General features: G+C 46.1%; 1 protein-coding gene and 1 pseudogene across 13 annotated transcripts in view; one reads left to right on the top strand and one right to left on the bottom strand.

Moving 5' to 3' along the window:
- FHIT (fragile histidine triad diadenosine triphosphatase) overlaps positions 1–27984 on the bottom strand; it is a 1225929-nt gene that overhangs the window by 613473 nt on the left and 584472 nt on the right. The window lies entirely within an intron of this gene.
- LOC136642880 (5S ribosomal RNA) lies at positions 19574–19690 on the top strand (annotated as a pseudogene).

Below are 27984 nucleotides of genomic sequence, written 5' to 3'. Positions count from 1 at the left end.
GGTCTACCTGTAGGGCGCTTTCCTTGCACGAGTTCTCCATAGAGGAGATCCTTTGGGATCCGGCCATCATCCATTCTCACGACATGACCAAGCCAACGCAGGCGTCTCTGTTTCAGCAGTGAATACATGCTAGGGATTCCAGCACGTTCCAGGACTGTGTTGTTTGGAACTTTGTCCTGCCAGGTGATGCCGAGGATGCGTCGGAGGCAGCGCATGTGGAAAGCGCTCAGTTTCCTCTCCTGTTGTGGGCGAAGAGTCCATGACTCGCTGCAGTACAGAAGTGTACTCAGGACGCAAGCTCTGTAGACCTGGATCTTGGTTTGTTCCGTCAGCTTCTTGTTGGACCAGACTCTCTTTGTGAGTCTGGAAAACGTGGTAGCTGCTTTACCGATGCGCCTGTTTAGCTCGGCATCGAGAGAATGAGTGTCGGAGATCGTTGAGCCAAGGTACACAAAGTCATGGACAACCTCCAGTTCATGCTCAGAGATTGTAATGCAGGGAGGTGAGTCCACATCCTGAACCATGACCTGTGTTTTCTTCAGGCTGATTGTCAGTCCAAAATCTTGGCAGGCCTTGCTAAAACGATCCATGAGCTGCTGGAGATCTTTGGCAGAGTGGGTAGTGACAGCTGCATCGTCGGCAAAGAGGAAGTCACGCAGACATTTCAGCTGGACTTTGGATTTTGCTCTCAGTCTGGAGAGGTTGAAGAGCTTTCCGTCTGATCTGGTCCGGAGATAGATGCCTTCTGTTGCAGTTCCAAAGGCCTGCTTCAGCAGGACAGCGAAGAAAATCCCAAACAAGGTTGGTGCAAGAACACAGCCCTGCTTCACTCCGCTTCGGATGTCAAAAGGGTCTGATGTGGAGCCATCGAAGACAACAGTGCCCTTCATGTCCTTGTGGAAGGATCTGATGATGCTGAGGAGCCTGGGTGGACATCCAATCTTGGGGAGAATCTTGAAGAGGCCGTCTCTGCTGACCAGGTCGAAAGCCTTTGTGAGATCTATGAAGGCTATAAAGAGTGGCTGTCGTTGTTCCCTGCATTTCTCCTGCAGTTGTCTAAGGGAGAATACCATATCAGTGGTGGACCTGTTGGCTCGGAATCCACACTGCGATTCTGGATAGACGCTCTCTGCAAGTACCTGGAGCCTCTTTAGTACAACTCGGGCAAACAGCTTTCCTACAACGCTAAGGAGAGAGATGCCGCGGTAGTTGTTGCAGTCACCCCTGTCACCTTTGTTCTTGTACAGCGTGATGATGTTTGCATCCCTCATGTCTTGAGGTACTCCACCTTCTCTCCAGCAGAGACAGAGGATTTCATGCAGCTCAGTGACGATGATCTCTTTGCAGCATTTTAGGACTTCAGCAGGGATGCTGTCTTTTCCAGGTGCCTTGCCAAAGGCAAGGGAGTCCAGGGCCACGTGAAGTTCTTCTAGGGTTGGTTCACTGTCAAGCTCTTCCAGCACAGGCAGGTACTCAATGTTGTTCAGTGCTTCTTCGGTGACTACATTTTCTCTGGAATATAGCTCAGAGTAGTGCTGCACCCAGCGTTCCATCTGCTGCGCCCGATCCTGGATGACCTCTCCTGTGGCAGACTTCAGAGGGGCAATTTTCTTCTGTGTTGGACCTAGGGCCTGCTTGATACCATCATACATCCCCTTGATGTTGCCCGTGTCAGCTGCTATCTGTATCTCGGAACAGAGCTGGAGCCAGTAGTCGTTAGCACATCTCCTGGCAGTCTGTTGGACTTTGCTGCGAGCAGTTCGGAGGACCTGCAGGTTGCGCTCACTGGGACAGACCTTGTATGCTGCTTGAGCTCTCCTCTTTTCCTCAATGACTGGTGTCAACTCCTCAGAGTGGGCTTCAAACCAGTCTGCCGCCTTGTTGGTCTTCTTGCCGAATATGGACAAGGCGGTGTTGTAAACGGTATTCTTGAAATGTTCCCATCTGCTGGATGCGTTTGCGTCGGCCGGGCCTGGAAGAGATTCCTCAAGCGCTTGTGCAAATTCCTCCACTTTTCTCTGATCCCGGGTCTTGCTGGTATCAATGCGAGGTCTTCCTTCCTTTTTCGTGTGATACAGTCGCTTTGTTTGCAGTTTCACTCTGCTGCACACCAGGGAGTGGTCAGTGTCGCAGGCAGCACCATGATAACTGCGTGTGATCTTGATGCTGGGAAGGCTGGAGCGTCTGGTGAGGATCAGGTCGAGCTGGTGCCAGTGCTTTGATCTTGGATGTCTCCAAGAGACTCTGTGTTGGGGCTTTGTGTTGAAGAATGTGTTGCTGACACAGAGACCGTGATGACAGCAAAACTCTAGCAGGCGTTGGCCATTTTCGTTCATCCTCCCAGTGCCAAACTGACCTAAGCAAGTGGGCCATGAACTGTTATCAGCACCAACTCTAGCATTGAAATCGCCGAGGATGAACAATGGCTCTTTTACAGGGATTTTCTTGACAGTGGTGGCCAGGTCATCATAGAATTTGTCTTTGGCTTCTGCTGGAGATGACAGAGTCGGTGCATAAGCACTGATGAGAGTGATAGGTCCTGCTGATGACTGGAGCTGCAGGGACAAAATTCTTTCACTTCCCACAGTAGGTGGGATGATGGATTTCAGCAGGGTATTTCTGACCGCAAAGCCAACGCCATGTTCCCTGGTTTCGTTTGGTGGTTTTCCCTGCCAGAAAAATGAGAAATTTCTCTCCTTGACAGATCCGGAATCTGGCAGCCTAGTCTCTTGAAGGGCGACGATGTCCATCTGCAGTCTGCTCAGCTCCATGTCGATGACAGCTGTTTTGCGTGCGTCGTCTATTTCTTGCAGGTCATCAGAGAAGCCAGGTGTCATTGTCCTAACGTTCCAGGTGCCCAGCTTTAGGGCAGTAGTTTTCTGTTTTCTGTTGCATGGTGCAGAGTTGTCGATCCGCTTGTCGGTTTTCACCCTAAACCCCACGCACCCCATGAGGTTAATGGACCGTGGCGAGGCAACACCTTACTGGCTGGGGACTGCCCAGCTTAAGGCGGGCGGTAGCTGCCCAATGAGATGCAATGATCTCTCCCACCGTCGGAAGCAGCCCCTGGCGTCATGCTCTACGCCAATCGAGCAAAGACTTATAACCGGTAAACTGCTGCTTCCCGTGTTGTGCCGACGCCGTATGGCGAAGTTGGAGTGTCCTCTCCAGTGCGCGAAGCCTGGGTAAAGAAGGTATGGAGGATAGGCTGTTACCCATGCAGCAAATCCCCCCTCTCCACGTCGCTGGAATGGTCCAATGGAAAGGCAGAAGCCAATACGGTTGGTTCCAGCGGCGTCGCAGGAGTTGCCAGAACGTGACTGTGTTCAGCCATGAACTGCCTAAGGGACTCCGGCTCCTGATTTTGCCTCGAGGTTGACTCCTGAAGCCTTTTCCAGAACTGGATGTAGCCACAAGGCAGTGGAGGTTTGGGATCAGAGTTTCCTTCTCTTAGATGAGCTGCCTTCCTAGGCTGACGAGTCCCATCTACCCGGTGGCTGTTTAGTCGCCTCTTACGACAAGTACAGCCAAACTGAGGGCCTATTCTTGGCCCCCAGCCCCCAGGGGTAAGTCCACCCCAGAGGTGGACTTAGACCTGGAAGATCCAGGTTCAAATGCTCCCTCAGCTACAAAGCTTTCTGGGTGACACTTTGGGCCAGTCACTTTCTCTCAGTCTCACTGACCTCACAGGGTTGTTGTGAGGAAAAAAAAAGAGAGAGGAGCAGCTGTGTACACTGCCCTGAGCTCTTTGGAGGAAGGGTGGTATAAAAATGTGAAAAATAAAATAAATACCACGCATGGGGGTGTCAAAAGACCTCCCAAAAGCAACCAGAAGTGCTTTCCTTCTAGTTGCATCTGGGAGGTGTTCTGAGGCATGGGCTGCCTCCTGAGGCCTTAGAAAACCAGAAGTGCTTTTTAGAGACCTCCAGAAGGCCTTCTGAGTGCCGGGGGGGGGTGTATAGGAAGTATGGGAAGGTTACAAAATTTATGTGCCCCATATGTCAGATGCCCTAGCTATGCTACCTCAGAATACAAGATGCAAGGGAGGGCATCAGGATACAGGTCTCTTGTTGTCTTGTGTGCTCCCTGAGGCATTTGTGAGCCACTGTGAGACACAGAAAGCTGGACTAGATGGTCCTATGGCCTGATCCAGCGGGGCTCTTCTTATGTTCATTTATGCCACTTGAGTATATTACTTAGTGCAAACAGCATTTTCACCTCTGAATAATAAAGTTCATTCAGACTTTTGAAAGTTGACAAATAAGACACCTAAGATATCTAGTGGGTTTCATGTTTGTTTCCTTTCATAAAGTCTCTGGTCGCCCCTCTTCTTCCTCTTCCTCTTTGTCTTCTTCCTCTTCCTCTTCTTCTTCCTCTTCTTGATATTACAAATCTCTGGCAGGGAATTCATAGTGAGTATGTTCACAATCTCCTCTCAAGCTTCACCGTCTTTGAATCATGTCTTCTCAGGTCATTTTCTTTACCTTGTATTTTTTTTTTTTTGAACGGAGATTGTTTGTCATGTGCTGTCCTAAGAAGCCTTGATCATGGCACTGACAGGACATCCTTTTCATAGGTAATCAAGATTCTGTATATGACAGTTTTAAAAGTCCCTGCTGGTTTTCACGGGAAAGAGCACTACAGTCTTCTGTTTTAGAGGAAAGCTCATGGCTTTCATCACACTCTACCATTTTTGAGGAGTTACAACTAAGACTTGCTATACCTCCAGCAGATAACAAGGATTCAAGTGCTGTTTACAATGCAAAAGTGGAGAAAGCAGCAACTTGCCAAGATGATTCGGGTCACAATCCTAACCAACTTTCCAGCACTGGTATATGTGTGCCAATGGGGCATGTGCTGCATTCTGTAGTATTTGATTTTTCTCTGTAAACCGCTTTGTGAACTTTTAGTTGAAAAGCGGTATATAAATACTGTTGATTGATTGATTGATTGTAGTAGGGGAGCAGTCATAGAGGCCTCCTCAAGGTAAGGCAATGTTTGTTCCCTTACCTTGGACTTGCGTTGCCCTTATGTCAGTGCTAGAAAGTGGGTTAGGATTGTGGCCACAGACGGATGACCCACAACTTGAAAGCCACAGCCTTTTCTAACTAGCTCCTAACTGCCACACTATTTTATACCCTACAACAGATCTCCTTGAGAACAAGTGGAAATTCACAAATTCATCTTATAATTTTTCTTCTTTGTGAATTGGTTTGAGAACTTGTTTGTTAAAAAATGGTATACAAACATTTAACAGTAAGAAAAAAGATCCTGGAGCAGTTTATTAAGTGGAATATCCATGAGCACTTAAAAAATAATGGGGTGATTTCTAGAAGCCAGCATGGTTTGTCAAAAACAAGTTTCCGCTCCTTCTTTGATAGAGTGACCAGCCTAGTAGACTGTGGGAATGCCCACATACATAATGTACCTAAATTTTAGCAAAGCATTTGATAAAGTCTCCCATGATATACTTGTGAATAAAAGGGTAAAATAGTACTAGTGATTGATGAATGCAAAGCTGGTTGAATACCAGTTCCCACAGAGTGCTACTAAATAGCTCCACATCATCCAGAAAAGAGAACATAAAAAGAGCCCTTCTGGATCAGGCCAAAGGCCCATCTAGTCCAGCTTCCTGTATCTCACAGTGGCCCACCAGATGACTCAGGGATCACACAAGACAACAAGACACCTGTATCCTGGTTCCACTTCCTTGCAGCTGGCATTCTGAGGTTGCGTATTTCTAAAACCAGGATGTTGTCCATACCCATCATGGCTTGTAACCTGTCATGGACCTTTCCTGTAGAAATCTGTCCAATTCCCTTTTAAAGGCATCTAGGCAGACACCATCACCACAACCTGCGGCAAGGAGTTCCACAGATTAATCACATACTGGGAAAGTGGGTGTCCCCTGGTTCTGGTGTTGTGCAAGAGGGAAAAGAACATCTCTCTATCCACTCTATCCATCCCCTGCATAATTTTGAACATCTCAATCATGTCCCCCTCTCAGGCATCTTTGTTCTAGACTGAAGAGCCCCAAATGCTGTAGCCTTTCCTCATAAGAGAGATATCGAGTAGAGTGCTAAAGGGCTCTCTCTTAGGCCCTGCGCCATTTAACATTTTTCTAAATCATGTGGATGTGGGGTAAAGGGAAAAAATTATCAGATCTGAAGATGATAGCAAGCTGGGTGAGGGATAGCTAATACCTTAAAAGACTAAATTAGGATTCAAAATTATCTTGACCAATCACTGGACCATATTAACAAGTTGAAGTTCAACAGACACAAATGTAAAGTCCTGCACATACAAACAAAAATAGAGGCACAAGTGCTAGATGGGAAAAATGTAGCTTGGCAGAAACATTTGTTTGCTGTTTGGCTTGTGGTGGAATGCCTGTCTGATGGCAGTTAAGTGTACAGTATATTTAATGCATTACTACCAACCCACTCTTGGAAAATTATGGTGCTGTGATAAATATGTGGAGAGTTAAGATGTGGGCACATGCAGCAGCAGCAGATGGGTCAAGGAAATCTACATTCCATCACACTCAAAGAGTTGGATGAATTGGCTTCCCCATTTCAATTCAATAGCAACTCACCTGGTGTGCTTATATTCAGCTGAACTTTAATTTTCTATGAAAATGGCTGACTAAAGTACATTCTATCATAGCAAGGGTCTTTTTTTCACGGTGCCCTGTGCTAAACACCTCAAAAGAAAAGAAAAAAAGTGCAAACGTAATGATTCTTATGATGGCGAGACTCACTTTGCATCAAATAATCTCTCTGTATGGTAACAGTAAAAACATATCCAAAGTTACTGCTATATCATTAATGAAAATCATAACATAGCTGCTTTGAATGCCCTTTGGGAAGAGAAAGAGGGAAATAAATAAATAAATAAATAGCCGAATATGTACATTATTCAATGCAATTAATTGCTATGAAGAAATAGGACAGTTACATAACATGCTCCTAAGAACAGTGGCATCGCTACAGTTGGTGCCACCCGATGAAGGAGACTGGCACGTAACCCCCATAATGGACCTCCTCCCATGCAGTCCGTGGGGCAGTGCCCTGGGCAGTGGGTCTTGATGATGCACCATTGCCCCACCCCAATAATTTTTTTGGCTATAACTTTTGATAGAATAGAGATATTTCAATGCAGTTTGTTTTATTGAATTGCTCATGAAATGACACATCGAATGATACATACCATAATGGTATTATTCAAAAATACCAAGATTTTAAAAATTTTGGCTAGTAGTGGTGTCACTCTCCCTGTGTGTGTAACCTGGTGTGGCCCACACCCCCTAGGTACACCACTAAGAAGACAGCACTACTATATAGTTATAAAAAAAAGTAGTAATATAGCTGCATATTTGTACATTAAAAGCTGTTCAGAAACACATCTTTCTGATACTTAGCTGAAAGTAGCTATTTACTCCAATAACATAAAAATAGAGATTGCTCAAGGTACAATTTCATACATTCTGTATGCACAAGTAACTGGTAAAACAGCTAAAAATGGAATTTCATACTTGAGAGGAAAAGCTAAAAGGTATTCCAGAATACTATACATTGATCACATCACAAATAAGATGCAAAACACACACACGCTTTGCCAGAATATATTCCTTAGACACACTGCGTGAAGCCATTGTACACTCGGTATGCGAAAATATCTTCTAAAACAGTTAAGGGAGAGCTAACCGTCTCTGGGCTGAAAGGCTAACAGGCATTTTGGCCTTTATTTATAAGATCATAAGGGAGACGCAGGTGCCACTCAACAGGAAAGAAAGAAAAAAGTATTTTAAAGGAATGGGGAACTAACTTGATGGTGTCTGTAAAACTGAAGTCTAATGGCATCCTATCTTATAATTATTAACTAATGAAGATGACACATGAGTGGTGATCCAAAAGGAAGAAAAACCCGCAAATGACTATAAACTCCTTACAGTTTGGAAACGTGATCTTTACACATGTTTGGTTGACTAACAACACAGGCCAACACACATTTTGCTTCCTTAAACGTTATACCAATTCCTGGGTATATTTGGGGTGCTGATTCCAAAAATGGCATCCGTTTTGCCCTATCACGTCTTGGAGATATAATATAGCCTCTTTAGTGAATGCTTCAAGCAGCTTCCTCATGAGGAAGCCTACACCATGGCTTTCCCATGAGGAAGCTGCTTGAACCATTCACTAAAGAGGCTATACTATATCTTCAAAACTAGACATGATAGGGCAAAACGGATGCTATTTTTGGAATCAGCACCCCAAATTCATATCAAACCACCATAAAGTTTGGGAAAAACTTTTCTGACCCTCAGTTTTGTAGGCCTGTGTAATTGGAACCATTACTGTGGTTCCCTCGTTACCCATGGATTTGGGACCCATGGATTTGATTGTCCATGGATCCCAAACCTGCTGGGCTGGCCTGACATGGACTCTTGCCTCTGGATTGAGTTCTGTGGCCCATGGAGGCTGCACACAGCCTCCAATGGCCTCAGAAGGCCTTCCAAGGCCTTCAGAAGGCCTTAGAAGGTCACGTCTGGTCTTAGAACAGTGTTTCTCAAACTGTGGGTTGGGACCCACTAGGTAGGTAACAAGCCAATTTCAGGTGGGTCCCACATTCATTTCAATGTGTATTTTATTTTTAATATGTTAGACCAGATGTGACTGCATTTGAGAAAATGTTAGAGATCTGTACCTTTAGCAGGCTACTATGTCTATGCTTTTAACAATGATAGTCAATGGGGCTTATTCCCAGGTAAGTGTGGATAGGATTGCAGCCTTTGGGATGTTTGGGGAATTTTTTTTTATACAGATCAGCAACTGCTTGGAAGTATTAGGTGCCTTCTTCTTTATTTTAAATAAATTTTTAAACTTATACTTATTGTAAACTTTTAATGTACCTACTTAGATTTGATTTTGTCATATGGGGGTGTGTTAAAAAGCTTCTTGCTTGATGATGTCACTTGCAGCCATGACATCACTTCCAGGTTAATGACATCACTTCCGGTGGGTCCTGACAGATTGTCATGCTTAAAAGTGGGTCTTGGTGCTTAAAATTTGGGAAGCACTGCCTTAGAAGGTCACCAGAGGTGACGTTTCAGGCCTTTGTAAGGCCTTGTGTGTGTGTGCGTGCATGTGAAACCTTACAGTAGATTGTCTCACTCAATCTTTTGCACTCAAATACTATATTTCTTTTTCAGCGTTTTGTTAGTTATGTACAGAGTGTATGAAACTGTGCCTCTAGCGCTCTTATGCTATCTGACTGAAGTAATACTTTCAACTAGGTGTCAGTTAATAGGAGGTACTTCTCTACTCAGATTATAAAGAGCCACTCAGATAGCTGTATTATTACTCTGAAAGTCAAAGTGTGTTATGAAACTGCTCTATTGGTATGGTTGTGTGATTTATTCTATGAAATGATTTGTGTTTATTACTTTTCTTGGTGATAATTTATTACAGCATTTCCTTATTTGCTTTTATAATTGCCACTAAGAGAAGTTCTTTAACTCAAAACTAGTTGGGTTTTGCAATAGTAAATAACACTGGGATTCATGAGGCTGTTCTTGCTTGTGCTTCCTGATGGTTGCATCTCTGTCTTTGTGTACAAATTAGCTGTACCAATGGAAGATTTCACTGCTGTCTCCTAGTAAATACGGCATGTGGGTAGATGACCAATATCTATCCTGTAATGATATAGCCCAATCCAATGCCAGCCCAGTGTGTCCAGAGCCACTGATTGAGCACATACTGTATGCCATGGGCTGGCAGGGACCAGACAGAATAGGAGAAGTAAAAAAAAACACACAACTTTTACTTATTACTCTGTTGTTGGCAACCTTCAATCTCGAAAGACTATGGTATCGCGCTCTGAAAGGTGGTTCTGGAACAGCGTCTAGTGTGGCTGAAAAGGCCGATTCGGGAGTGACAATCCCTTCCACACTGGGAGCAAGTGTAGTCTGTCCCTGGTCTGTCTCCCTGGCTATGGGCCTTCCTTCTTAGCCTCTTAGCCTCAGACTGTTGGCCAAGTGTCTCTTCAAACTGGGAGAGGCCATGCTGCACAGCCTGCCTCCAAGCGGGCCACTCAGAGGCCAGGGTTTCCCACTTGCTGAGGTCCACTCCTAAGGCCTTCAGATCACTCTTGCAGATGTCCTTGTATCGCAGCTGTGGTCTACCTGTAGGGCGCTTTCCTTGCACGAGTTCTCCATAGAGGAGATCCTTTGGGATCCGGCCATCATCCATTCTCACGACATGATCGAGCCAACGCAGGCGTCTCTGTTTCAGTAGTGCATACATGCTAGGAATTCCAGCACGTTCCAGGACTGTGTTGTTTGGAACTTTGTCCTGCCAGGTGATGCCGAGAATGCGTTGGCCACCTGGTATCCAATGGGTCTCCTTGGACCTACTCCAGTTACTTGGCTGGTATAAGTCCAATGAGAGTCAGCAGGCAGGATCAGTCTGGGAAGGGGGATAGGATCTCAGAATGTGTTAGTGCCACCATGATCCATCCCTCCTGACACTTGCCCATACCACTCCACACCCCATCCTCTAACAAGCTGCCCCCACTGCCAACCTAACTGCTGCAACAGAGGTTCTGTAGCCCACCAGTGTCAGCACAGGGTTTACCAGCTTCCACCCTGTCAGTAGCAAACTGCAGAACAACAGAATGACTGTGGAGCCAGTGGTCCTGGCTTGATGCTTGCAGATTGTGAGATTGCCAGCATAGGATTGGAACATAAAATTAGTTTCAGTTTTTGCTGTTCTACTAACGGGGTGAATGAAATAGATCCTGCAAATCACCCACGGGAAGGAATTTTACACATCAAGTGCCTCCCTCACAAAGAACAAACTCACAAAAAAATGAATAACTATTTTGTAGTGCAAATTAGTTTTTGTGGTAGCAGTCTCCTTTCCTGATCTTATTTATGGGGAATATATGGGGAAAGAAGGCACTAAATAAGCATATTAGAGATACTATACTCCTTTTACAGCACAATAAGGATGCCAATGTTTGAAATATATCACTGGATGTCATTTAACAGGGAGACTTATTGAGTTGGATCCATCACCACCTCACCCCCCAGCCGCCTCTTGTGCTCCTCAAAAACTGCTTCTGAAGGTCAGGGACCATCAGGAATGGTATGGATTCCATCCAATGGAACATGGGCAGCTGAAGGGAGAGGGAGGAACTGACACGTGTGTGGCAGACGCACACACTGCAGACTGCAGACGCGTGTGGCCTCTGGGAACCAAGTGCCTCTGGGAACTAAGTGCCAGGTAAGGCACAAGAGTTTAGCATCTGGGCGAGGAGAAGGCAAGGAGACCTCTGAGTTTTGGAGAAGGAGAGGAGGAGGAGGAGGAGGTAAGTGTACTCATTCTAACGCTTTGTCTTTCTAACTCCCTGTCTTCTAACCTTAACCTTACCTTTAAAGCAACCTTAAATCAAAATTGAAAGTTAGCACCTAAGGGAGGTACATAGGGCTACTCTGAGCAGGAGCAGAGTCCTACTCGTGAGTAAGTGCCGAGTCCTACTCGTGAGTAAGTGCCCAAGGGTCAGGCATTTAAATCAAAATTGAAAGTTAGCTGCACCTAAGGTAGCACTTAATCGAAGAAAGGGAGGAGGATAAAGTGAAAAGCAGGTTTTCTACTTGCTTAAATTAAACCTATACTTAACCCAGGTTAAACCTAATCTAAGTTAGAACATAACCTAAACAGGTCAGTAAATTGGGACACAGGATCTAGAGAGCAATAAATAATTAAACAAACCCAAATAAAAACTAGCTTGAGGTTACAAAAACAGTCCAGCCTAAGAGAGCAGAACTAGGAGGGAAAGGACCTAGGAAGGGCCAATTCCCAACCCATTAAGAGCCCCAAGCAGTCCATTCAGGAGCCTGCAGAGTAGGTCACGCCCATCAGCAGCCATTTGCCTTCCTGAGCTTTTGTAAACTCACCTGGGAAGGCCAGCCCCCTTTCAATCAGGAAGGAAGGAGGGGGCAGGAGCCAGCCAGGAGTATAAAGCTAGGCAGGCCATCGCGTGAGGCTCTCTGCAGACGCGTGTGGCCTCTGGGAACCCAGTGCCTCTGGGAACTAAGTGCCAGGTAAGGCACAAGAGTTTAGCATCTGGGCGAGTTCAGCAGCAGGGCGAGGAGGCCAGGGCCCCATACATTGCCCTTCCTCTTCCCTAGAGAAAAAGGCTGCTATCCAGTGTACGGTTTTTAAAAGGACCCCTAAATAAAACAACAACAACAACAACAAAAAAGCTATGCAGTCAGACAGCCAGCAGCAGAGTGGGGGCTATCCAGTGTTCTGCATCGAGTGCCACATGTATGATTATATGCCTCTGGGGTATAAGTCATGGGTGTGTCCTCGGTGCAAGGAGCTCCAGGCTCTCAGGGAACGCGTCCGCTCCCTTGAAGCCTTGGTGGCCGACCTGGAGAAGCGCAGGCAGCCAGAGGAGGACCGTGGGGAGACTTCCGGGGACGATCAGGCTTCGTCCCAACCTCAGGCGTGCAGCTCCTCGGCTGCCCGGGTGGGAAGTCTCGGGACTGGAGGACGTCATCCTGGAGAGGAGGGAAACAATCCCCTAGGGGGGATCCCTTCTCCAGGGGATGGGCCCGTATCCGAGCGCACTCGGGATACTCCTCGGCGGGAGGGGGGTCGGGGGCTTCTTGTAGTGGGGGATTCGATTATTAGAAACATAGAGAGGGGGGTTTGCGACGGATGTGAGGACCGCATGGTGACTTGCCTGCCTGGTGCGAAGGTTGCGGACATCACTTCTCGTCTAGACAGGCTAGTAGACAGTGCTGGGGGAGAGGTAGCGGCTGTGGTGCATGTCGGCACCAACGACGTGGGCAAGTGTAGCTGGGAGGTCCTGGAGGCCAAATTTAGGCTTTTAGGCAGGAAGCTGAAAGCCAGGACCTCAAAGGTAGCGTTCTCTGAAGTGCTACCTGTTCCACGCGCAGGGCCAGCTAGGCAGGCGGAGATCAGGGGTCTCAATGCGTGGATGAGACGGTGGTGTAGGGAGGAGGGGTTTAGATTCGTTAGGCACTGGGGAACGTTTTGGGACAAGCGGGGCCTGTACAAGAGGGACGGGCTCCATTTGAACCAGAATGGAACCAGACTGCTGGCGCATAACATTAAAAAGGTGGCAGAGCAGCTTTTAAACTGATCCCTGGGGGAAGGCCGACAGGAGCCGAGGGGCATCCGGTTCGGGACTCCTCATCCCTATGGGATGAGGATGGGGAGGTTAGAGAACAACAAGACAAAGGCAGGGTAGGAGAAGAAATTGGGAAAGGTAGGGAGATGGGATGTGATAGACGGTTTGGCACAATGAGAGGATGCAGGGACAAAGGAGCGAATAAGCAGCCCATCCTGGGGCATTCCGTGTATAAATGCTTTTATGCGAATGCCCGAAGTCTACGAGCAAAGGTGGGAGAACTGGAATGTCTGGTGACAAGGGAAAATATTGACATAGTGGGCATAACGGAAACCTGGTGGAATGCGGAGAATCAGTGGGATACCGCAATCCCGGGCTATAAACTCTACAGGAGGGACAGGCAGGGGCGTGTTGGAGGTGGGGTGGCCCTTTATGTTAAGGAAGGGATAGAATCCAGCAAAGTAGAGATTGAAGGTGGGTCCGACTCCACCGTAGAATCTCTGTGGGTTAAATTACCAGGCTTGTGCAGCAATGTAATACTGGGGGCATGCTATCGTCCTCCAGACCAGAAATCTGATGGGGACCTTGAAATGAGGAAACAGATCAGGGAGGTGACAAGGAAGGACAGGGTTGTAATCATGGGGGACTTCAATTATCCTCATATTGACTGGGTCAATTTGTGTTCTGGTCACGATAAGGTACGATGTGTTCTGGCGCCCTACAGGTAGACCACAGCTGCGATACAAGGACATCTGCAAGAGGGATCTGAAGGCCTTAGGGATGGACCTCAACAAGTGGGAAACTCTGGCCTCTGAGCGGCCCGCTTGGAGGCAGGCTGTGCAGCATGGCCTTTCCCAGTTTGAAGAGACACTTTGCCAACAGTCTGAGGCTAAGAGGCAAAGAAGGAAGGCCCATAGCCAGGGAGACAGACCAGGGACAGACTGCACTTGCTCCCGGTGTGGAAGGGATTGTCACTCCCGGATTGGCCTTTTCAGCCACACTAGACGCTGTGCCAGAACCACCTTTCAGAGCGCGATACCATAGTCTTTTGAGACTGAAGGTTGCCAATACAACACGATAAGGAAACCGGATTTCTTGACGTGCTAAATGACTGTGGCTTAGATCAGCTAGTCACGGAGCCCACCAGAGGACAGGTGACTCTGGATTTAATTTTGTGCGGTACGCAGGACCTGGTTAGAGATGTAAATGTTACTGAGCCATTGGGGAACAGTGATCATGCTGCGATCCGTTTTGATGTGCACGTTGGGGGAAGAATACCAGGCAAATCTCTAACAAAAACCCTTGACTTCCGACGGGCGGACTTCCCTCAAATGAGGAGGCTGGTTAGAAGGAGGTTGAAAGGGAGGGTAAAAAGAGTCCAGTCTCTCCAGAGTGCATGGAGGCTGCTTAAAACAACAGTAATAGAGGCCCAGCAGAGGTGTATACCGCAAAGAAAGAAGGGTTCCACTAAATCCAGGAGAGTGCCCGCATGGCTAACCAGCCAAGTTAGAGAGGCTGTGAAGGGCAAGGAAGCTTCCTTCCGTAAATGGAAGTCTTGCCCTAATGAAGAGAATAAAAAGGAACATAAACTGTGGCAAAAGAAATGTAAGAAGGTGATAGGGGAGGCCAAGCGAGACTATGAGGAACGCATGGCCGGCAACATTAAGGGGAATAATAAAAGCTTCTTCAAATATGTTAGAAGCAGGAAACCCGCCAGAGAAGCGGTTGGCCCTCTGGATGGTGAGGGAGGGAAAGGGGAGATAAAAGGAGACTTAGAGATGGCAGAGAAATTAAATGAGTTCTTTGCATCTGTCTTCACGGCAGAAGACCTCGGGCAGATACCGCTGCCCGAACGGCCCCTCCTGACTGAGGAGTTAAGTCAGATAGAGGTTAAAAGAGAAGATGTTTCAGACCTCATTGATAAATTAAAGATCAATAAGTCACCGGGCCCTGATGGCATACACCCAAGGGTTATTAAGGAATTGAAGAATGAAGTTGCAGATCTCTTGACTAAGGTATGCAACTTGTCCCTCAAAACGGCCATGGTACCAGAAGATTGGAGGATAGCAAATGTCACGCCTATTTTTAAAAAGGGAAAGAGGGGGGACCCGGGAAACTATAGGCCCGTCAGCCTAACATCTATACCGGGTAAGATGGTGGAATGCCTCATCAAAGATAGGATCTCAAAACACATAGACGAACAGCCCTTGCTGAGGGAGAGTCAGCATGGCTTCTGTAAGGGTAAGTCTTGCCTCACCAACCTTATAGAATTCTTTGAAAAGGTCAACAGGCATGTGGATGCGGGAGAACCCGTGGACATTATATATCTGGACTTTCAGAAGGCGTTTGACACGGTCCCTCACCAAAGGCTACTGAAAAAACTCCACAGTCAGGGAATTAGAGGACAGGTCCTCTCGTGGATTGAGAACTGGTTGGAGGCCAGGAAGCAGAGAGTGGGTGTCAATGGGCAATTTTCACAATGGAGAGAGGTGAAAAGCGGTGTGCCCCAAGGATCTGTCCTGGGACCGGTGCTTTTCAACCTCTTCATAAATGACCTGGAGACAGGGTTGAGCAGTGAAGTGGCTAAGTTTGCAGACGACACCAAACTTTTCCGAGTGGTAAAGACCAGAAGTGATTGTGAGGAGCTCCAGAAGGATCTCTCCAGACTGGCAGAATGGGCAGCAAAATGGCAGATGCGCTTCAATGTCAGTAAGTGTAAAGTCATGCACATTGGGGCAAAAAATCAAAACTTTAGATATAGGCTGATGGGTTCTGAGCTGTCTGTGACAGATCAGGAGAGAGATCTTGGGGTGGTGGTGGACAGGTCAATGAAAGTGTCGACCCAATGTGCGGCAGCAGTGAAGAAGGCCAATTCTATGCTTGGGATCATTAGGAAGGGTATTGAGAACAAAACGGTTAGTATTATAATGCCGTTGTACAAATCTATGGTAAGGCCACACCTGGAGTATTGTGTCCAGTTCTGGTCGCCGCATCTCAAAAAAGACATAGTGGAAATGGAAAAGGTGCAAAAGAGAGCGACTAAGATGATTACGGGGCTGGGGCACCTTCCTTATGAGGAAAGGCTACGGCGTTTGGGCCTCTTCAGCCTAGAAAAGAGACGCTTGAGGGGGGACATGATTGAGACATACAAAATTATGCAGGGGATGGACAGAGTGGATAGGGAGATGCTCTTTACACTCTCACATAATACCAGAACCAGGGGACATCCACTAAAATTGAGTGTTGGGCGGGTTAGGACAGACAAAAGAAAATATTTCTTTACTCAGCGCGTGGTCGGTCTGTGGAATTCCTTGCCACAGGATGTGGTGCTGGCGTCTAGCCTAGACGCCTTTAAAAGGGGATTGGATGAGTTTCTGGAGGAAAAATCCATTATGGGGTACAAGCCATGATGTGTATGCGCAACCTCCTGATTTTAGGAATGGGTTAAGTCAGAATGCCAGATGTAGGGGAGAGCACCAGGATGAGGTCTCTTGTTATCTGGTGTGCTCCCTGGGGCATTTGGTGGGCCGCTGTGAGATACAGGAAGCTGGACTAGATGGGCCTATGGCCTGATCCAGTGGGGCTGTTCTTATGTTCTTATGTTCTTATGACACCTCCTGTGAATGGAGCTTCAGTTCACACATGGTTCCTCCAGCAAATTTTTAGCAATCCCCCCCCCCCCCGAGCCATCCCACTCTGAGAGTTTTTCCTGAGAGTCCCCTCAACCTTCAGGAGAGACTTATTACTGGAGACTTTGTGGGGAGGTGGTGGGGACGTTTGTTTGCGGGAATGTCATCTTAGGAGTTAGGATCCAACCCATTGCATGCCATATCAATAGTTTTGGTGGTCCAGCTCCTTATAGTTACTTGGAAATCCTGCTGTTGTCCTTAGGGCAAGAAGTTCTACCCAGGGCCTAGGAGAGGGGGGTAAAGGGGGTAATTTGTACCTGGGCCCAGGGTCAAAAGGGGGGCCCAGGAGAAATTTCCTGGGATCTTACATTTTCCTATCTACTCTGACTTGCTGCCTGCACACAATGCTGGGGACACTACTGATACCACATGGGTTGGTAGACCTGGGCTCCAAAGAATTTTCCAGCTGTCTCTACCCTCCCCCTCCCGTTTAGCCCCAACCTACCCCTATTCTGCTCATCCATCTCCACCCTGCTCCACACTGTTTCACTGTTTCACCTCCTTGCAAAGGGGCTCAAAAGAAACTTTGTACCCCCTGATAAAATTCCTCTCAGAGGCCCTGTGGTTAGTGACTGAAAAGGGTGGAGGAACTCTACTCATGGCTCATCAATTTTAGTTATTTGGAGAAGGAACATGATATACACGTTTCTCTGAAAGCATTGGTTTAACTACCATTTGTCAGACATCCTTTATTGCAAAAACACACAGTTGGTACCGTCCATGCTATGTTCTTTATATCAGTGGAAATGGAAAAGATGCAGAAAAGAGCAACCAGTAGGATTACTGGGCTGGGGCACCTCCCTTACGAGGAAAGGCTACAGAAGTTTGGGGTTCTTCAGTCTAGAAATGAGGCTCTTGAGGTGGGACACAATTGAGACACAAAATTCTGCAGGGGATGGATAGAGTGGATAGAGAGAGGCTCTTTTCCATCTCACATAACACCAGAACCAGGGGACATCCATTAAAATTCAGTGTTGGCACAGACAAAAGAAAATATTTCTTTATCCAGCATGTAATTAGTCCCACAGATTCCTTGCCACAGGAAGTGGTGACGGCATCTTAACTAGATGTCTTTAAGAGGGGATTGGACAAATTTCTGGAGGAAAAATCCATCGTGGGTTACACGTCATGATAGGTATGTGCAAGCTTCTAGTTTTAGAGGTAGGCTACCTCAGAGTGCCAGATGCAGGGGAGAGCACCAGGATGCATATTGTGACTTATTGTCTTGTATGCTCCCTGAAGCATTTGGTGAGCCACTGTGAGATATAGGAAGCTGGACTAGATGGCCCTTTGGCCTGATCCAACGGGGCTCTTCTAATGCTCTCATCAGTGTTTTTCAACCAGTGGTACAGGCAGTGGTACTTGAGGTGGTGTCTGGTGGTACTTGCAGGACCCTGAACACTTGCCCCCTGGCAGTGACACCAAGAATGTGATACAACAGACAGTAGGAGTAGGAGGCTCCAAAGCTTGCTTTTCCATGTTTGAAAAAGCCTTCCCGTCCACCCTGAGGGCCCAATCCTATCCAATTTTCCAGTGCCAGTGCTGCCATGCCAGCGGGGTATGCACTGCATCTTGTGATGGGGTAGCAGTCACAGAAACCCCCTTAAGGTATGGGAACATTGGTTCCGTTATCTTGGGGCTGCATTGCGGCTACATCACTGCTGGAAAATTGGATAGGATTCGGCCCTGAGTCTCTTACTGCTGTTTGTCACTTTGCATCTGGCCTCCGAACCCAGACGTACCTGGCAATTATGTCATCACCAGTTACTTCCGGTGGTACTTCAAATGGGTGGCCAATGCTTAGTGGTACAGCAGAGGACAAACATTGAGAAACACTGCTTTATATATTGAACAAAACATGGATGATGTTCTTAGACCTTCTGAACCCATTGTTACTGTATTATATACAAGATATTACAGATAAATCGTATATTACAGATAAAATCACAATTGAAGAAGCAGGAGTAATACACCTACCAGGTCATGTTGGGTCTCACACTCACTGCTAGTCAGTTAAAAAGTTAACTACAAGTAGATTCTGAAAAGTCAAGTGAAGGAGTATTTAAACTATGCAATCATGCAAAACAATTCTGGCACTTTCTCCCCATATAATGCTCCCTCCTTTTCCATTATGCTGACACACTAATAGAAATGTCTCTTTGAAAGTCAGGCTTTGAAATTAGCATCTATTTTGTCTATCAGGTATAATCAGACCAAAGTCTGACTTGAAAGAAAACTTTTTATTGCTTTCCTGATAGACACCTGGAGCCGGGACTACCACTGTTTCCTTTTTGTAAGCAAGGAGAAAGTGGACAAGGCAGAATGTGTCTCAGATTAACATTTAATATAAAGAATGAAACATCTCACAAGGGCACTGCCTCAGCAAGGTTTTTCAAATTTGTCTTTTTGTTGTTGTTTAGTACTTTTTAAAGTACTGCCATATTTAGTCCTTTTACTTTCCTGTTCCAAAATAAACCATACTACTCGTATGTTGGTGCCATCCGGTGATATTTCCTACATATAAATATATATTAATTGCATCATCAACTCATTGGTTGTACCCATGACATGTTACATTAGAGATCAAGCACAGGGAGGAGAATGGTCCAGACTGGGGGCAGTTTAAGGGTAGGAAGGGGGGATCTCAGTGTCAGCCAAGTACACTGAGATCCTCTCCCTTTCCTAGCCTGGACCCACTGCCTGAGTTTCCTTGGAAGTACACCAGCAACTGTTACCCTGCACATGCCCGATCTGGTCTGATCTCGGAAGCTAAGCAGGGTCAGGCCTGGTTAGTACTTGGATGGGAGACCGTCTGGGAATACCGAGTGCTGTAGGCTTATACCATCAACCAAAACACCAGCTAAATAGCTGGCATAGGTCCGGCAGCCAGTCACACTACGAGGAGGCAAGTAAGGAACATATTTACTTCTCTCTCTCTCTCTCTCTCTCTCTCTGAGGCTGCAATCCTAACCACACTTTCCTGAGAGTAAGCCCCATTGAACAAAATAGGACTTACTTCTGAGTAGACCTGGTTAGGCTTGTGCCCTGAGGCTGTCAAGTTGACCCTCCGTTAGCATGCAGATCAGGCACCATGAATGGCACTGCAAGCTATGGACTGGCAGGGGATAGAATTGAACCCCGTAGCCCTGTAAAGTCAATCTCTGCCATCCCACAAGTTCCATCAAAACTCTGGAATGGATCGGAGATACTAGAATGGGTTTTGCAATACACAACAGCAATAATGTTTAGCTATCCTGGATCCAACATAACTAAACCTCACTGTGTATTCTGATTGTCTCCAATTCTGCAAAGGGTGCAATTTGAACCAATCTGTTGTTGCTTCAGAGGCAAAGGCCTGCTTTCTCTAAACATCTACTCAAATGAAAACCTATCTGCTAATGACTTTTCTATACTTGCCAGAACGAGACATCCAGTTCCACCAAAATATACACACTTTTGCAGACCAGTGGAGGAAGAGTTCCTTAACTTTGTAATCCACAACTCTAGGAAGACTCTCACTACTTTCTTGCTCCATGGCAGTCATTTAGTAGAGTGCTCTCCTTGATCTCAGAGGAATCGATAAATGATTGGGAAGGATTTATTCTGTGGTTTAATGAGTTCAAGCCAGCAGTATGTTTGCTGAAGCAGCAGGGCTTGAAGGAGGACTGGGACGTTGCTCGACAGAGGGGCAGAAGCTCTTCCAAGAACACCATAATATGATGACTGGATGAAACAAAGACATAGAGTAGCATAGAGTAGCTGCACCAAATGTTCCCTAACTTGGCATTTGCTTGACTATCAACTGTAAAAGCATACTGTGTGTACAGCACACAGGCCATTGCAAAGTTTCAACTATAAAACCAACAAAACCAAACCCTCAGATTATATGCAGGCAGACAAATACTTATTTATTCCAGGCAAATACATTTTTAAAGCAATTATCCTGCTGTTAAGTCAAGTCCAGCTTCAAGTCAAACACCGCCATCTTTTTTGCTGGAAGTGGCAACAGGCCACATATTTTTTTCTTCCACTGGATAGCCCACCTTCTAACCAAGAAAAGGCCTCAAGAACCTCTGGCTAAGAATGGATGAATGCACGGCAACACTGAAAAACTGGAAATACCATGTCCTCCAATTTAGCTTTATCACATAGTTAGCAGCTTCTCACTTCTCCCTCCTAGATATGTCATGGGGATAGCTGGAGATCACAGGCATATAATAGCCATCCCTGGAATGGAAAATCTTTGCTTGGTGATTAGCATATTCAGTGTCATTGAACTAATTACTAAAAAAAAAAAAATCTTTGCCAGACATCCATTTTGTTTTTAGTCTGTTCATGCCCTTACATTTCTCTGGTTGCTAGTTCTTGTTAGAGCCATTTTTCTTTGTGTCCATCACCTCATTTTAACTTACTGCTGTTTAATATGATCCACCATGATTTTGTTTAAGGAATCTATTACATCATTGCCTCTGACAAATCATCCAATGATTATAAACAGAAATCACATGGATCACCCAAAACCATCAAAACAGAAGAAAATAAGAAGCTGCTTTCCACTGAGATAGATGATTGGTCTGTCTAGATCAGGGTATCAAACATAAGGCCCACAGGCCAGACGTGGCCCCCAGAAGCAATTTATCCAGCCCCCCATTATAAATGAGTTCTCCCAGCATGATAATTGAGTTCTCTCATATCTTGAAAATATGAACAAGATTTGCACATTTTCTCTTCTGTCATTTGCAGCTAATGAGTTTCCATGTGAGAACGAAGTGCTTAATGATGTCACTTCCAGCTCTCAGCAGGCCCCATGAATGCTAACTTCAATTCTCTGTATGAAACAAGTTTGACATCCCTGGTATAGATAAGTTTTCTCTTCACAGAGACAGAGGCCTTTCCCAGTCCTACCTGGCGATGCCATGGATTTAATAGTCTTTCATTGAACCATGACTTCTCCCTTATAGAATGAACAGCAGTAAGAGAAAATGAAAGGAAGTAAAATGGCATGGAGAAATAGCAGTGGGGAATGGGGAACAAAGGGGTGCTGAATAGCAAGCACTGAACGAGTGCAACTGTGGTTGAAAATGCAGGATGATTTCTGAGACACAGAAACACTAACATCAACCTCAGTTAAGTAACTACAGCTCAGTTATACAATGGGCTGATTATTCAAGCTGAGTTTGAAAGTAAGTATGCAAAGCTAGACACAGTTGGCGGGAGGGGAAATGCTGAGATTCCAGAGTAACAGCTGAAAGCTTGAAACAGGAGCAGAGGGGAGCTGCAAGTCAGCGCAGAGATGTCAGGAGAAGGATAGCATCATCGCAGCAACAGGAAAGAAAGATGAGTTTATCAGAGTCATTCTCGATCAACTGCAGAAGCGAAATACAGCAGAAGGGAAGGCCGGCAAAGAAGGTTACAGTAATCAGGATGAGAAATGATGGGAGCACATAGAAGGATTTTTGTGAAAGATACAGAAAGAAAACAATCCATTTCAGGAAAAAAGGCAGCTTATCCATTTTTGTACCTCTCTGTCATTTACAGCCCAACCCTATTAGGTTGTGCTGCCGGAACGTGCATTCCGGCAGCGTGGCCAGACTTACCGCATCACAAAATATGATGCCGTATAGCATGCTGCTGGGCTGCTGCCGGAAATGGTGAGTGGTAGAGGCAACGTGGCAGTAGCCTTCCTGGATCCCCCAGTGCTGGTAAGTACGTGGTGGGGATGGGTGGGTGGGGAGGGGAGGATCGGGGCATTCTGCAGGAGGAACCGGGGGCAGGGAAGGGATGGGGTGGATCTGACCGCAATGGTGCTCACTAGATCTTATCCTCTCTTTTTAAACTTTCTCACCCCTTTTCCCACATTGGACATTTGCTACCAAAATAGGTTATGTATGTCTAAAGCACCAGGGCTTACATGAAGGTAGGTTTTAAAATATTTTTACCTACCTCTCATTTGCCTTCAGGTCGTCCACCCCACCACAGAATGCAACACATTCCTTTTTGACCTGTCTGCATTGGTGCTTGTGGTGGGAGATAGGGTTGGGGCTTTAGTAACTATAAGCCACCCCATATTATTTTCCTGATAGCACTTGTAAATATTTAGTCTTTTCTTTTCCTACCTGGACTATCTAAAGTTGCAGACTCTGTGACATCACCAGGTGTTTCAAAGGCTGATTAAATTTGTGTCACACACATACCCCCAGTAGCCAGAGAAATAGTTAGACTTCCAGTCTATTGCTTTGTCAACTTTCACACCACTGAAGTGCTCACATAACAAATTGAACTTTTTTCTCCCGCCAACAGTATTTTTTTTTGAAGACTTTTCACATATCAAATCTCTTTTTTTGACAGTGCCATTATTCACAGCAGGAATGGGCATTTGTTCTAAAGTTTTCATCACACAAACACATCTCATTAGCCAGTTTTGGCTTTGCTTGCTGGCATCTGACAGAGTAACAGCCTGTGTAACAATCTAGCTTAAGTCAATGGTTGGCTTTGTACTTATTCTTACGGTAATTTCAGCATGAACTATATTGCATCTCTATAATCTGCATGCCAAGTTCCACTTAGGTCTATCCATTCTTGTCTCCTCTCATACGCCATCAAAGAACGCCTCACAGATGGACAAAAATTTCGGGGTGTATCATATACTCTCTTTCAATTATTATTTCAATTATATTTACTCCATTGTTATTCCATCCTTCCTCCAAGGAGCTCAAGCCCTCACTCAATCTTTTCTCCTCAAGGCATTCCTGTAGGAGAGATTGGCCTGAGAAAGTATGAGCTTCACTGCCAAGAAAAAAATTGTACCCATTTCTCTCCATTCCAGGCAAACACTCCACCCAATATACCATAGTGACTCTAATAGTCCAATCCTATCCTTCCCTGCCTCTGCCCATGCAGCCTCATTGAAAAGGTGCATGCTGGGGGAGGGAGAGAGGGGGAGGCTTCAGAAGACAAACAAGATTTAAATCCCTTTCTCCTTCTGTGAGCCTCCCACCCTCCCACTACACCTCCCTCCGTGTAATGGGTCTCCATAGTCCTGCACCAGCTCTAACTGAGCAGGAGCAAGGAGGATATGAATAAAGAGGATAGGAGTTAGTGCATGCAATCACCATTGGATCCAGCCCCTGATAGCCTCCCCATTCTGTCTTTCCCCCTCATCTTGTCCAGTTTTGCTCCCTTCCCACCCCGTTCCACCCTCCCAATCCTGCTTCCCACACAAGAGCTTACCTGCTCTGGCAAGGGGACAACATGGAGACAAGATTGCAGTCTTCCCTCTGGCCATCAATTGAATTGGACTGCCCATCAATAATCAGAAGCAAGCAGTGTGTGGCCATATTGTGAAGAGCCTTTTAAGCCAATACGATCTACCACGTAAATCTGTGAAGCTTAAATCCAAATCTGATTCAGTCATGGCCACGCAAGGACGTTTTGGGAAACGTACACTCTCTCATCCTTCATTTCCCATCAGCGCAATGGGAATGACAGTGAGGTATCTCACAGCATTGTTATGATGACTATAATGCACTGTGAACATCAGAAAAAGCGCTGCTATATAAACAATGAGATGGAGTTAATGGAAAAGAAGCAGTGTATCAAATGGCTGCTGGAGACAGGTGATATGTCTCTGAATTCCAGAAATGTCTATCGTGGTCCTTTCTCTTGGGATGCCAGGAGCTACTGTTAAATCTGGAGGTAATTAGACTATGAATTTATGAAACACATCTATTTATTGGATTTTTGTCCTGTTTCTTAGCCAAAGGCTCCTAATGCTAGCCCCAACTGTCAAACAGTAAAACACATCACAGCTCGCTGGATTTAGCAGAGTCCGGCACCACTGAAATTCACAAGGCTACATTTCAAACCCTCTCAGTGGTGTTGAAGATTAAATAGAGACTTCATACGAAACATCTTAACCCACGTTTGACCGTGGCCAAAGCAATCTAAAGCTACACATACAGCGAGCGGTTCCTACGCAGGTCAATTTACTCTGCATTTCTTGTGGATGTTGTTATTGTTCCACAACATAACCTTGTCACTTGACACCACATTTGAGATTTTCAAGAATGCTCTCCAGCGGCAAATAGCAACAGTCTTTATTGGGAATTTGTCATCCAACAATGCAATACCACCTCTTGACATTAAATACATAGTACGTGTTTTTTGTTTGTCTGTTTCTCTCAAGCCTATTTCAATAGCAGACAATTCTGAAACATACTCCAGCAGCAGACAATTACATGGGTACAGCTTGCACTTTGGGACATTCCACTTGAAGGAAACCTATGCCATATTTCTATGGGTTTGATCAACTGCGGTCCATTTTGAGGCTTCACTCCGAATCTCAAAACAGCCTCTCAGGCTTTGAACGTGCGCATCGGACCCTCTCTAGCTCCAACCTGGAAACCTCCTTTGAATCACCCAGTAGACTCTTCGCCTAGCCCCAGGCTCTTCCAGATTCCCCTTCCTGGGACCTCTCTATCTTTCCCTTTCCCTGTTCTTCCATCCCTTGTCTGGCTGTCTGGCTGTTCCCTGAGGCCAGCACCTGCTTTTCCTCTGTCCTCTTCTCTCTCCTTTTATTCCTTCCAGCCCTCTATCCTCATCCTTGGTGGGCGCCACCTTACCCCAGTTGCTCCTTGTCCCACTCTCCCCTCAACCAATGGTCTTTCTCTACCACCACTGTGTAAGAGATAGCAGAGAAACAAAGGAGTGTCATGCTCCAGGCCTGCAACTTTAAGAGTCATCATGCCTGAGGGAAGGGGTGGAGCCTAAAATGAGAGAAAATCTTATTCAGGGAATAATATAGGTGTGCGCCGCTTAACAACATTCTGCTTAACAACGGACTGCATATGTGACAGTGGTCAAAGCCCAACAAAGAGACTCTTAATGAGGCAGTCAGGACTCCCACAGCCTGCAGCAAAGTGTCTGTTTACACAACAAAGAGGCTCTCAATGCAAAGAAGAGGCAATCTGTCTCTAGTAGCCTGTGCAGTCAGCTAATGTTTGGCAAGGAGTCTCTGTTTACACAACAAAGGCACTAGATGGGGCTGAATGTTTGCTTAACAACCTAACAATATAACGATGGACATTGGAGCATGTATACCTGTCATTAAGTGGTGCACACCTGTACTAGCAAGCAGGTTATGGAGACAGAAAGTGGCAGGCAAAACACAGTGACACCAAAGAATAGAAGCTCCAAAGGAGTGATGAACTAGGACTGAACTATTTAGGAATGAAATAAATGGAAAAGTGAAAATCTTCACCGTCACCCATCTGCTTGGAAGAAAACATGGCGTCAGAGCAGAGCTTGCAAAGGTCATTTATGGTCAGAGCATTTCTGGGTAGCTGAGCCTTTCCAGCTCTTGGTTTAATTTGCTGGGTTAAGCAGCCCTTTCAGGCATGGATCTTCAGCCTGTTCTGCCTCCCACCCCTCCCTCCCAATATTTTAAATTCAAATAGACTTCTAGCAGAACTCCAATTAACCACACACTGGAGCCAACCAATCACAATGCACCGTTTTGCTATCCAGAGCAGAATGAAAATAGAAAGGTCTGTTCTTCTTGCGTCTGAAACATCCTCTCCTGTCTGTGAGAACGCTCTCAAGAGCTAAACATCATTGTAGCAAGATTAATCTTATTCCATTTTTCCCCCAGACAAATGCAATCAAACAGGGCATGGTTTGAAACCTTTTATACCTTGCCTCAGACATCTGGAGCCAGGTCTGCCACAACCTTTTTGCAGTCAGAAAGAAAGTGGAAAAGACAGGCAGCACTTCAAATAAATCAATTCCACCTATTAGCTCTTTTCATTTGTCTATATTTTCAGAAGCTATGGGGGCACTGGAGGCAAACCAGGGGTGATTTGTTTGGTAATTATACAGCTTTCTTAAGTACTTCAAACTCGGCTTAGTTCCACTCTGATCAATGGACTCGTAGATGGACTCGTGCAACATCTACTAACAGTTTAAAATCAAGTGCATAAATTTTTGCACTCCTTTTCTATGCGCAAGGGCTAGTTGAAGCAATTCATTATGCCTGTCATTAACTGGCGCACACCTGTACCAGATGGCGCTGTCATTGATCAATAACATTCTGAATCAACAATGTACCAAATATTGATTTGCTGGACTTCTCAAGAAAAAAAAGGAGGTTGGGGGGTTTGGAGGCCAAAATGTTTCCTGACAGGGATGGTCCAAGATCTTATGTGCTGATGTGCCCATCTGTGCTTCTCTTGCTTCCTGGCTTGGAAAAAGAAAAGGGGAACAAAACAAAAGAGGAAGTGTGGAGGAAAAGAGACACTCTAGCCCACCACTCTCCTCTCCTCCCGCACATCTTCTGCTCTAGTCCCTTTCCCATTTCCAATCTAGGGAGTGGAATAAGGAGAAGGAGCAATAAAGGTGGGTAGACCGAGGTGGGCATCCCTTGGCAATCTGCTGCCTGAGGCAAGTGCCTCAGCTGGCCCATGGATAGCTGAATCTGTGGACAACAGGGGCGCCCTCCCCTCCAAATACAAGGGGAGCTTCCCAGAGGGCTTCCCCAGCCTTCCGAATGCCTTTTAAAGGCATAAAAATGTCATTTCCAGAAGTGATTTTTTTTTTTTTTTTGCCAAAACAGCCATTCTGACTCCTGCAGAGGCAGCGGGTGGATGCAGGGCTCAGAAGAGCATCCAGAGGATGCGGGTGGCACAGGGGGCCTCCCACATCTGCGCTTAAGTGAAACCTCGATACGGGATCCACAGATACAGGACTCACCTGTATTCCCTTTCATGGTCTTCTCTCTGAAATGTCCCCACCCACTGTCACGGGAAAGGCACAACTGGTAATAGCAAAGTATAGGCCTCTGCCTGAAGCCATGTTAACTGTCTGAAATCATGCTAGCCAGATGCAGCTGTGAAAAGTTGCTAATTAAGACATTCCACAGGAGCTAGCTTCTTGGAGGGATGTGGGAGCAGCCAGCCCCCATTTCTAAGAGACAGCTGTTCCCAGGGTGGCTTGATTGGCCAAGGACACCTTGATTGGGAATTTGTTCCAGCTGCTGGTTTCAGGATGGGCGGGGGGGGCGATCCGCCATGAGCAAGTGACTTGATTGCACATCTTCCTCTCAAAAGTTTGGCTGGTTCCGATTTCTGATTGGCTG

The sequence above is a fragment of the Tiliqua scincoides genome, chromosome 2 (genome assembly GCF_035046505.1).
Source record: "Tiliqua scincoides isolate rTilSci1 chromosome 2, rTilSci1.hap2, whole genome shotgun sequence".
NCBI lineage: Eukaryota > Metazoa > Chordata > Lepidosauria > Squamata > Scincidae > Tiliqua > Tiliqua scincoides.
Note: the sequence above shows the minus strand (reverse complement) of the source record. Positions and strands in the feature narration are given on the sequence as shown.